Below are 13418 nucleotides of genomic sequence, written 5' to 3'. Positions count from 1 at the left end.
TGGTCGATAGTGGCTTTGCAATTTGATATGCAATATTAATTGAGATAGACCATGCCAATCGCTAATTAAAGGGACACATTTAAGTAATCTTCTCCTTTCTCTGAGTACAAATCTCATTATCATCTTATTTTTAAGGTTATCTAGCTGCAGGTTTTTTAAGCTTTATTGTTAATGGTGATCCCCATCTTTCTCAACATGTTTTCTTTAAGCTCCACTCTCTTACATTCTTTCTCGCGTTTGAAGTCCCAGCACTTTTAATACAGAAGTTGGAGAAGAATGGAACCTCCTATGCTTTCATGCCAATGGGATTGGTTGTACCATGCAATACGCTCAAATTCAAAGAACATGAACCTATAATCCTGTATGATACTTGCATATATATATATATATATATATAAGAAGAATGAACTACCACTTGGATACCTGTTAACTGAGATTGTCCCACGCGAGATATCTTGAAATTTTTGAAATACTTCAAACTTTTTGGGCTTCTTTACTAATTAGAGGGCTGAGATTTTTCTTTTTATTTGGGCGATGGGAGGGCTGAGATTTAACTTCCACAGAAGGTGCCAAAAAGAAGCAGGAGAGGCATCGAATTATATATTTTTTATAAAAGAAAAGCGGAAAGAAAGAAAAAGGAGAAGCATCGAATTAGATTCCAAAAAAAAAAAAAAAAAAACAGAACAGAGGCAACGAATCAGATGCAAAAATAGAAAAAAAGTAAAGCTTTCAGCGAACTCTTTATTCCCTGAGGCCCTATCTTTGTGATTAATCAACCCTCATCAGAGATCGTTTGCTTCTTCACAAGTCGAGCATAGACTATTCTCTCTCGGTAAGAGTAATGGCTGAGGTACTTCTCTCACCGTTCCTAGATGTGGTCATGGAGAAGGCAGCCGACCGTCTTCTCCTAAAGTTTGGAGTGATGTGGGGCATCCAAAAGAAGCGAGAAAAGCTGGAAAGAATGCTGTTGGCAATCCAGTCCATACTTGGAGATGCAGAGGAGCGGCAAGTCAGGGATCCAGCTGTGAAGAAGTGGTTGGCAGCACTGAAGGATGCAGCCTACGAAGCAGACGACATACTGGATGAGTTCAATTTGGAAGTAATGCGGCGGAAGATGGAGATTCAGGTCGATATGAAGAAAAAGGTGCGCAGCTTCTTTTCTTTACATAATCCAGTTTGGTTTCGTTTTAAGTTGGGGCAACAGTTGAATTATTGTTGACAAAATAGAGAAAATCGTAGATGAGGGACATAAATTCAATTTCACGGTCAAAACACCATCACAATACAGGGATAGGCCACAAACCCACTCCTATATTGATGAGTCAAATGTCATTGGTAGGGACGAAGATAAAGAAAAAATAGTGAAGTTGTTACTGGATCATGATTGCAACCAGAAGGTTGCTGTCCTTCCCATTGTTGGTATGGGGGGCCTGGGTAAGACCACACTGGCCAAAATGATTTTCTAAGATGGGAGGGTTAAGAAGCATTTCCAGTCACTTATGTGGGTCTATGTGTCGGATGTGTTCCGTATAGCAACACTTGCTAAAGCAATAATAGCTTCAGCAATAGAAACTGAGTATCAGGTATCACGCCCCAAATCCGAGACATAACACGGCCATGCTACCGAGGGATGGAGCCCACGATAACACGAAGTCAATCTATCATAATCATCTAAAATCCGTCAAATAAAAAGATTCAATTCTATTATTCATCAAATAATCGAACCAATATTGGTTCAGAGCATCTAAATCTAAAAGAAATTACTAATCCGAATCTCAACATTCATAAATAACTACAAATTCATGATTATAAAATAAATTAAACTTCTGCTGCTTAAACTTGCTATGCCGATCTTCAAGCTTGGATTCCTTTTACCGATCCTAATCTTATTTCTCTGTTCAAACAAAAAGAAAACAAAAAGAATATGAGCTACACTAGCCCAGTAAGTAGAACTTGCGCTTCCTTATCGGATCAAGCATAAGTTTTTCATGATAATGTAATATTTAGAAAATAACAGATAATACAAAATAAAGCATTTCATAGAGCATATAACAAAACAAGTTATAAACTCATCATGCATGCATAAATCATATATATTTCACAATCATGAATCGTAAATCATTTTCATCATGTATTCATGGCATGCTTCAAAACATTGCTCACAGATATTCATGCTAAGGTCACTATTATACTCATAACAGGGCCATGTTTCTTAATCGACAGAGTTTTTAATTCATGTGCCAACTTTATACCCGCTGGCAGGGTCATGTTTCGTATGGATGCTAGCTTCGGATATCGATCTTTCCGAAGGGATTCATTCATAGCCATCTGAGAGCCTTTGAAATCATTATATCTTTTTCTTAAAGCATACATATACATAGATGGGAAAACAATGAAATTCATGCTTCATAATCATGCTATTTTCATAAGACATATTCATGAAATCAATGCTTATAATAAAACATACTTTTTCATATCACATATGCCGATCCTTATTTTATGAAAAATTATGATTTCATCAATAGCAATTCTTTACATAAAAACATGATCATTTAAAAATTAAATAAGGAGCATAAGATCCACTTACCTCTTTTATCTTAGATCTTCAGACTTCGTTAGAAGAATCAGCTAATCCTATTTAAAATATCAAATCATCATCAATTTCTATTCCATGAATATAATAAGATTAAATCATAAGGAAAGAGGATTGTTGATCGGATGTGTCGGACCATCCAGATACCAGGGCAATTCAGGGTCTCTGATCTGAGGGTCAGATTCAAGTGACTTGATCAAGAAATCGTGAAGCACAGATCGAATTAAGATCAAGATCAATCAATAGGGTTCCTTAATAATGGGTTTGAAAAATACTTGATATGGCCAAATGAAGTTGACATACAGCACGGATATCAAAGCAACTTCGGATCATCTTGTTAGAGTCAATATGAGCCCCTAAAAGATGAAAGCATGATTCGATACAGGATTCATAGACCTTCTTAGAGAGAGAAAGTCAATCATGAGAGAGAAAATAGGGAGAAAATCTAGAGAGAGAAAGTCCAATTCTAGAGAGAGAAAGACTTAAGAGAGAGATGAGAGAGCTTTCTCTCACATAAATTTTTTATTATTATCATTATATATATTTTTTTTTTCTTTTTTTTTTCTTTTTCTTTTTTTTCTTTTCTTTTTAGAGAGAGAAAATAGAGAGAGAAAGAGGGAGAAAGAGGGGAGAAAAGAAATTTTTCTCTTATTTTATTTTTTTCTATTTTTTTTATTTTTCTATTTTACATTTTCTTTTCTTTTTCTTTTTCCTTTTTCTTTTCTTTTTCTTTTTCTTTTTTTCTTTTCTTTTCTTTTCTTCTTCTTCTTCCTTTTTTTTTCTTGTTCCCGGGCTTCCATTGGGCCGAAACAGGGGATCTCACAATCCCCTGTTGGCTGGCCAGCCGGCGGTGCAACCGACATGGGGCGGCCATCGGTAGGAGGAGGGGCGACCCAGCGGCAAGAGGAAGGCCAAGCCGGTGGCCGGCGGTGGCCACCGACGCCCAAACATACAAAAGGGACCGAATCCCTTGCTCAAAGAAATCTGGCGACTCCGGTTGCCGGCGATCGTGCACACGGGCACGGGGAGAAAGGAGGAGAAGAGACGAAGGGGAGGAGGCTCACCTTCGACGCCAGCGAGGCTTTTCCGACGAGCAAAAGGGATGGCACAGGGACGGTCTCCGCGATGATTTTCTGACGATTGCCGTCGACTGGGTCTCGGATCTTTGATGAGAGGGAGAGAGGAGGGTTCTCCTCCTTAAATAGAGCCGGAGGGGGCTCTCTCCGACTCCGATTGGGAGCCGGTGAGAGGAGGAAGAAGACTCCCTTCGGGAGTCTTCTCCTCTGTTTCCCTTGGGCTTTGTGGGCTGGTTTTGGGCCCAATTGGGCCGGGTTATCACATTCTACCTCCCTTAAAAACTCGAAATTTAACATACCTTCATTTTCAAATAAGTGTGGATATCTCGTCTTCATATCATCTTCAAGCTCCCATGTAGCTTCTCTCTCTTCATGATTACTCCAATGAATCTTCACATATGGAATGATGCGCTGTCTTAGAACTTGCTCTTTTCGATCAATAATTCGAAGAAAAAAATTCTTCATAGGTTAAATCTTCATGAACTTGTAATGGCTCATACTTTATCACATTATTTGGATCAGGTAAAAATTTTTTTTTTTGGTAGTGAAACATGAAAGACATTGTGCACTTAGAATAAATCTGGTGGTAAAGCTAGTTCGTAAGCAACATCTCCTACTCGGCTCAAAATTTCAAAAGGTCTAATATATCGCGGACTCAGCTTGCCATGTCTCCCAAAGCTCATGACACTTTTTTGTAGGTGATACTTTTAGAAAATTATGATCACCGATCTGAAATTTCAATTCTCTTCTTTTTCTATCTAGCCAACTCTTCTGTCTATCCTGTACTGCCTTGAGTCTTTCCTGGATTAGATAGATTTTCTCTCTAGCATCCATTTATTATCAGTAAAATCCTTCTTTATTTATAACTAACGTATTTCATAATATCCTTTGATTTAAAGGATTAATATTTTTAATCAATTCAGACCATCACGCTTTTGCTGCGCACTCTGATCTCAACTTACCAAATTATCTAAATCTATCAAAAATAAAAATATTTTTGTATATTAAATTAATCAAAGATAGATCCAACTTTCAGATTTCATATAAAATTTAGGGTAAAATTTAAGGTTTCCTCGTCATTACTATCTCTTAGGCATAGCACATCAAAATTAAATCTTCATCCATCTTCTATGTTTGAACTTATTACATAAGCTTCACAACTCCTCAAGAATCCAATATGTCTAGAATTAATTTGAGTTAACCTTCGATTTACTTTACAATCATTTAGACAACTTTCAAACCAACTTTTCTTTGCAAAGAAATTAACATCAAAATCAGCAAAGTTATCATGTCCTTTATCCATATAGGTTTAGCATTCCAATGTCATCAAATATACTTAACATAATATATCAATACCTCCCACTTCATTTTAAGGTCAACACTTCTCGTACTCAGGTCAACCTTGCTAATTGAAATCTAAGATATAACTCATCAATTCTATTATAGACATCACATGCCACTTATGCATAAATTTCATCATAACACCTATTGATTCGAAATCAAATTATTGAATCTTTTTTTTTATATCTATCATGTTCCTCATGATCTTAGCCTCAAGTTCAAATATCAATAAAGTCACAATCCCGAATAATGATAACCTTAAGTTCAAATATCACTTAAGTCATATTCTCTAGTGATCATAACCTAAACTTTATATCATTCTATCACATCCTTAATGATCATAATCTTAAGCTCTGATATTATCCATTATACTCCACTCGGTCACATCCTATTGATCATACATAAAGTCTTGATATCACTTTATAATCTCAATGATCTTAAACCTAAGCTCTGATATTATTCTATCATATCCTAATCATTTATATCATTTATATCATAATCTCCAATGATTATAACCTAAGCTCTGATATCATAAAATGTCACGCCCCAAATTCGAAACATAACACGGTCATGCTACCGAGGGATGGAGCCCACGATAACACGAAGCCAATCCATCATAATTATCTAAAATCCATCAAATAAAAAGATTCAATTCTATTATTCATCAAATAATCGAATCAATATTGGTTCAGAGCATCTAAATCCAAAAGAAAGTACTAACCCGAATCTCAACATTCATAAATAACTACAAATCCATGATTATAAAATAAATTAAACTTCTGCTGTCAAATTTTCAAGCTTGCTATGCCGATCTTCAAGCTTGGATTCCTTTTGCCGATCCTAACCTTATTTCTCTGTTCAAACAAAAAGAAAATAAAAAGAATATGAGCTACACTAGCCCAGTAAGTAGAACTTGCGCTTCCTTATCGGATCAAGCATAAGTTTTTCATGATAATGTAATATTTAAAAAATAACAGATAATATAAAATAAAGCATTTCATAGAGCATATAACAAAATAAGTTATAAACTCATCATGCATGCATAAATCATGTATATTTCACAATCATGAATCGTAAATCATTTTCATCATGTATTCATGACATGTTTCAAAACATTACTCACAGATATTCATGCTAAGGTCACTATTATACCCGTGACAGGGCCATGTTTCTTAATCGACAGAGTTCTTAATTCATGTGCCAACTTTATACCCGCTGGCAGGGCCATGTTTCATGTGGATGCTAGCTCCGGATGTCGACCTTTCTGAAGGGATTCATTCATAGCCATCTGAGAGCCTTTGAAATCATTATATCTTTTTCTTAAAGCATACATATACATAGATGGAAAAACAATAAAATTCATGCTTCATAATCATGCTATTTTCATAAGACATATTCATGAAATCAATGCTTATAATAAAACATGCTTTTTCATATCATATATGCCGATCCTTATTTTATGAAAAATTATGATTTCATCAATAGTAATTCTTTACATAAAAATATGATCATTTAAAAATTAAATAAGGAGCATAAGATCCACTTACCTCGTTTATCTTAGATCTTCAGACTTCGTTAGAAGAATCAGCTAATCCTATTTAAAATATCAAATCATCATCAATTTCTATTCCATGAATATAATAAGATTAAATCATAAAGAAAGAGGACTGTTGACCGGATGTGTCGGACCATCCAGATACCAGGGCAATTCAGGATCTCTGATCTGAGGGTCAGATTCAAGTGACTTGATCAAGAAATCGTGAAGCACAGATCGAATTAAGGTCAAGATTAATTAATAGGATTCCTTAACAATGGGTTTGAAAAATACTTGACATGGCCAAATGAAGTTGACATACAGCACGGATATCAAAGCAACTTCAAATCATCTTGTTAGAGTCAATATGAGCCCCTAAAAGATGAAAGCATGATTCGGTACAGGATTCATAGACCTTCTTAGAGAGAGAAAGTCAATCATGAGAGAGAAAATAGGATGAAAATCTAGAGAGAGAAAGTACAATTTTAGAGAGAGAAAGACTTAAGAGAGAGATGAGAGAAGCTTTCTCTCACATAAATTTTTTATTATTATCATTATATATATATATATTTTTCTTTTCTTTTTCTTTTTCTTTTTCTTTTTTTTTTCTTTTCTTTTTAGAGAGAGAAAATAGAGAGAGAAAGAGAGAGAAAGAGGGAGAAAGAGAGCAGAGAGAAAATTTTTCTCTTATTTTATTTTTTTTCTATTTTTTTATTTTTATATTTTGCATTTTCTTTTCTTTTCTTTTTCTTTTTCCTTTTTCTTTTCTTTTTCTTTTTCCTTTTTCTTTTATTTTTCTTTTTCTTTTTTTCTTTTCTTTTCTTTTCTTTTCTTCTTCTTCTTCCCTTTTCTTTTCTTCTTCCCGGGCTTCCATTGGGCCGAAACAGGGGATCTCACAATCCCCTGTTGGCTGGCCGGTCGGCGGTGCAACCGGCATGGGACGGCCGTCGACAGGAGGAGGGGTGACCCAGCAGCAAGAGGAAGGCCAAGCCAGTGGCCGGCGGCGGCCATCGATGCCCAAACATACAAAAGGGACCGAATCCCTTTCTCAAAGAAATCCGGCGACTCCGGTCGCCGGCGATCGTGCACACGGGCACGGGGAGAAAGGAGGAGAAGAGAGGAAGGGGAGGAGGCTCACCTTCGATGCCGGCGAGGCTTTTCCGGCGAGCAAAAGGGATGGCACAGGGACGGTCTCCACGGTGATTTTCCGATGATTGCCATCGACTGGGTCTCGGGTCTTTGATGAGAGGGAGAGAGGAGGGTTCTCCTCCTTAAATAGAGTCGGAAGGGGGTTCTCTCCGACTCCGATTGGGAGCCGGTGAGAGGAGGAAGAAGACTCCCTTCGGGAGTCTTCTCCTCTGTTTCCTTTTTTTTTTTTTTTTTTGGTGGGTTTTGTGGGCTGGTTTTGGGCCCAATTGGGCCAGGTTATCACATCAGGAATCAAACATGGAGTTGTTACAACGCCGCCTTCGAGAAGTTGTAAGTGGGAAAAGATACTTGTATTAGACGACATTTGGAACGAAGATCGGGAAAAGTGGGACGAGTTAAAAACTTTACTAGGAACTGATGGGGAAGGGAGTAGGATTATTGTGACTACACGAAGTGAGCGGGCATCATCCATGATGGGTACACTCGACGCTTATCACCTAGCGTATTTGACCGAGGATGATTCTTGGACATTGTTTAGGAAGAGAGCATTTGAAAAGGGAGCAGAGGAGCATCAAAATCTGGTAAGCATCGGCAAGGAGATTGTCAAGAAATGTGGTGGGTTGCCTCTAGCAGTGAAGACACTGGGGGGCTTAATGCATTCCAAGAGCCAGGAAAGGGAATGGTTGTCTGTGAGGGATAGTGAGATTTGGGATATGCCGGTTGGTGAAGATGGGATCTTGCCAGCACTAAGGTTGAGCTACAGTCATCTGCCTTCCCATTTAAAACAGTGCTTCGCTTTTTGTGCCACATTTCCAAAGGATTATGAGATGGAAAAGGATCTGTTGATTCAACTATGGATGGCCAATGGATTCATTCCATCCGATGGAAGAAAGGAGTTGGAGGAGAAAGGGCACGAGATTTTTAATGAGTTGGCTTGGAGATCTTTCTTTCAAGATATTAAGGAAGCTGAGGAGTACCGTACAAGTTATTTTTATCTCGGTGATCGCTCATCCAGGCATGAACTTTATTATACAACAACATGCAAGATGCATGACCTCATGCACGACCTGGCACAATCCATTATGGGGGATGAATGCCTTAGCATACCGGACCCTGCCAAGTGGGAAGATGCATCTAGGAGGACCCGTCACTTGTGTACATCTGAGAATGTCCAATTGAATATTCATAGGACCTTGAATAATTATCCAAATATTCGCACTCTCCTGTCCTCAATAAAGGGATACCACACAAGAATTTCCGTGACTGAGGAATCATCAAAGCCTAGGTCCTTGAGAGCATTGGATCTACATAATACTGATATCATACAATTGCCAATCTCAGTTGGATTTCTGAAACACCTAAGATACCTGGACCTCTCTGGTACTTCTATAAAAGCATTACCTGATGCCACCAGCACACTTCTCAATCTACAAACTCTGAAACTCTCCAACTGCCGGAATCTACATAAGATTTATAATCATTTATTGCGTGCACATCACCCCAGACAAGGTCCTCATATATCTCATGTTTTTCACACTGACAATTGTCTTTTAGTTGCCCGTGCTTCTAATAGGGATGTGATCTGTTTAGCTGCGGTTATTGATGCCTATTGTTATCATTCAAGTCAGCCGGTTAATTATGCTAAATCTATTATTTGTTTTAGTCTTTCTATATATCCTATAATTAAATCATCAATCTTAAATATCTTACATGTTTCTAAACAATAGATGCCTCGTTGTACCCTGGGGTGCCTTTATCTAGTCATTCGCTCTGCAAGGTTCACTATCACTCCCTCCTCAGCAAAATCTCCCATAATATTGCTGCTTGGAAATGGTGAAATTTATCTTTTGCCGCTAGGTCTGTTCTTACTTCATTGCCTTTACATATAATTTTTGTTGTACATGTTCCTCTTTCTATCATTTTTCTTATGGACAAAGAAGTCCATTCCTTTTTATGAGGGCGCACTCCAGATTATTGTGTTTTTCATCATATTGCATGGGAACAGGTTTGTTCCCCTAAGGCTGCGGGTGGTCTCGATTTTCCTTCTTTGTTTCATAAAAAGCATTAGTTTATGTAAATTGGATGCCCAACTCCTCTTAGAATCTAATTTGTTATGGGCACAATTAATTATCACTTTCCTGGATCTTAGGTTAATTATACAAAACCATGGCATTCATCCACCAGCTGATCTAAGATTGCATCGTTGGGCATAAGGTTCAGTTCCACTTTCGGTGGTTGATTGGTTCAGGGGACTCTATAAATGTTTATAATGGCCCATGGATCTCTACATGTCCTTTAAATTATTGGCCTACTTTCCTAAATATCCTAGAGTTGTCTTTTGATCTTAAGGTTTATGAATTAATTGATGAATCTCGTGAATGGAATGTGGAGTGTTTGACCCATTTGTTCTCAAGATTTACTCCGCCAAATCCTTTCTATCCCTATTTCGACTACTAATTGTTCCGACTAGTTTATTTGGGGTAATACAAAACTTTCTTTTGTTCTCTTAATTAAGGATATGTCCTTTACCACTTCTATTCAGCATTCTAATGAAGATCATCACCTCTTCATGCAAATATGGAGACTTAAAATTCCTCTTCATGTTAAAAAAAACTACTTGTACATGGTCATATTATCCCATCTCGAGTCTTAAATTGTATATTGTCGATTGAGAAAAGAATCTTCATACTAGATCACGAATATAAATATTCTATGTATTAAATTGTACCGTTGAATTTGTATCATGAGATTTGATGGCATGAGATGATATAGCTTATGTGATTTTCATTATGAGTATTTTATTTATATTTATTACACATAAACATCGGTTGTTGATGTAATAACCCGGCCATTTGGGCCCTAGACCAAGCCCAAACCTTGAAAGCCCCCCCCCCAAAAAAAAGGGAAGCAAATGAAGAAGACTCCCATTGGGAGTCTTCTTCCATCCAAACTCATCAGAGGAGAAGTCGAATTCGGAAGGGATTTGGCCTCCCCTCCACTCTATAAGACTCCCTCTCCTCCCTCCTAAACAATCCACGATGACCACCGGCCTTTTTCTCTCTCCTTTTTCTTTAGTTTCTCCCATTGAAGATGAGGCCTACCATACTCATGCTCGTCGGGAATTGGAGGCGACATGCTACTGAAGCCCGAGGTAAAACTGACCCTTCTTCCTCTCCTTCTTCTCCTTCTTCTCATGGCCTTGGATGCCGTCGTCAACCACCAGATTTGTCGAAAAATCCACAAAAAGAAAAATCCTTGTTTTTTCTGTTTTGAACGAGCCTTCTTCCTCCCTTTTCGACCACCGACGCTACCACCCATGGTGCCGCACCTTTGGACCATAATCCTTAGCCTCTCCCTGATCCTCCACGATGAGATTATAACTGCCGATGGACGGTTAATTACCAACAATAAAGAAAAATTCAAGGTACCCTATTTTTTCATGCCCCTTTCTTGATTTCTCGTCGGGCGATCCTTGCCGCCGGCTGTCTCTCGCTCCACCGCCGTCAGCCGTCACTACCGGACCTCCGACCATGCTGCCGCACCTCACCAGAGCATGAGCCACCAAACCCTTTTCTCCTTCATGTCCCTCCTCTATTCAGCCAGGGAAAGAGAGAAAGAAGAAAAGAAGAAGAGAAGAAAAAAAAAGAGAGGAAAAGAAAGGAAAAAGAAAAGGAAAGAAAAGAAAAGAAAAGAAAAAGGAAAAAAAAAAAAAGAAAATGAAGAAAATGAGAGAGAGTTCTCTCTCTCTTTCCTCTCTCTTCTTTCTACCTTCTCTCTCCACTTTCTCTTTATAGATTCTCTCTCTACTTTCTCTCTCTAAAATTTTCTCTGGCTAGAGTCTTTCTATTCTCTCTCATTTTCTCTCTAATTGCATCACGGATCTTAGGACAAACTTGAGATGAAAATAAGATGATCTGGAATCACTTCAAAATTCATGTAGTAGGTTGGATTCCAGTTTGGTCCTTATCTGAAATTTATAATATCGATCATAGTTAATCCATATTGAATCACCTTAATATAACCTCTAATGATCTCGATCATAATTGCCTCATCTGAAGGATATAAAGATTTTCACTCTACTTTCTCTATCTATTTTCTCTCTCTAAATTTTTTTTATTTTAGACTTTTTCTCTCTCTTTATGGATTTTCTCTCTCTAAAAGTCTTATGGACCAGTGGAGGGTCCAGATACTTAGTAAATTCTAATTTTCGTTGAGCTTAGGAGAGGTCCTAAATTTATGTTATTAAGATCATTTATCCGTAATTTTTTTATATATAATTTTTTTTATATTGGATCATGATTATGTAGAGATGCGACTGTCTGCATAAAATATCGAGCAGAATATCTTATTTTTGACATTCGTAAATCAAAGAGTTCGTTGATTCTTATGTTTGGATCAATCATCGATAGAGATAAGAATCTCTGTACATGATCACCATTATATATGTTATTTTATCATTGGTATTGTATTATTGATTTTGCATCGTTGAATTCATGATCGATGATTTTGCTATGCCTGAGACATCATTATTTATTTATATAATTTTTAATCAAAGTATATTATGTAAATATATATGTATCAGTGATTGATGGTATGATTATATGGGTATGATATATTTATTTTGATTACACTGTAAATTGAAATTGATTAATGAAGTCAAAGTATTATAATTTCATGAAAATAAAAAAAATATATGATTTGGACTAGCCTCGTCATATGGAACAGTCCGTCAAGAACTTATACTTGAGACAGTCCGTTAGGAGCTTATACTTGGGACAGCCCCCCATGGACTTTCATACGTAGGACAACCGATCAGGAGCTCATGCCTGGGATAGCCTTAAAAGGCTTATGAGTAGAAATTTATTCAGATGGAGATTGAGGTATAGACTTAGTTAGTCCAAAGTCAGAAAAAAAAAAGTTAAAAATTACGTGATTATGAAAAGAGAAATAGAAGACAAGATATGAAATTAATGTTGAATAAAAGTATTTCACCCGTTAATATATGATGATGCATCTCTTTTGACAAGACAGATAATTTATGAATGTTTGCAGTATTCTGGATATTGAACTTGAGATTTTATATTTTATTGTTTATCCTTATTTTTAGATTATAATATTATACTGATGTGATATGTAGGATTCTTATTGGGCTGTGAAGCTCATACCCCTCCATCTTTTTTTTTCTTCTCAAAGTTACAAGATGCTCATGATTGACTATGATATGGATTTACGAGTAAGCGGATGCATAGATAGAGTATCATTGATACCTGATCCGAGGATTGAAGGAGTTTAATTTGTATTTATGCAAGTTTTACTAATTATTATTAGAATTAGATATTATGGGTGTTGAGGTTGTAATGAATTATTTGAATTTGATCTTGCATATTCTTTAAGATTTGCTCTAAGGAGTGTGCGGCCATCACGTATCCGACTCGGATATTGGATTCGAAATGTGACAAAGTGGTCTCAGAGCTTAAGTTTAAGATCACTAGAGATTATGAAGTGATATCAAAACTTTATGTATGATCAATAGGATGTGACATAGTGATATCAGAGAATATGATTTAAGTGGTATCAAAACTTTAAGGTCGCTAGAGATTGTGACATAGGTAATATCAAAACTCTGAAATCATGATCAATAGAGTATGATTGATAATATCAGAGCTTAAGTTTATGATTATTAAGGATGTGATAGAATGATATTAGAGTTTAGATTATGATCACT

The 13418-nt window shown here is 36.9% G+C and overlaps 1 pseudogene; it reads left to right on the top strand.

The window, feature by feature from the left end:
* The first annotated feature begins 789 nt into the window (after positions 1 to 789).
* On the top strand, positions 790 to 9712 carry LOC105057817 (putative disease resistance protein RGA3; annotated as a pseudogene).
* Positions 9713 to 13418: the final 3706 nt, after the last annotated feature.

Source organism: Elaeis guineensis, chromosome 14 (genome assembly GCF_000442705.2).
Source record: "Elaeis guineensis isolate ETL-2024a chromosome 14, EG11, whole genome shotgun sequence".
Classification (NCBI taxonomy): Eukaryota; Viridiplantae; Streptophyta; class Magnoliopsida; order Arecales; family Arecaceae; genus Elaeis; species Elaeis guineensis.
This window is presented reverse-complemented; position numbering and strand designations above follow the sequence as displayed.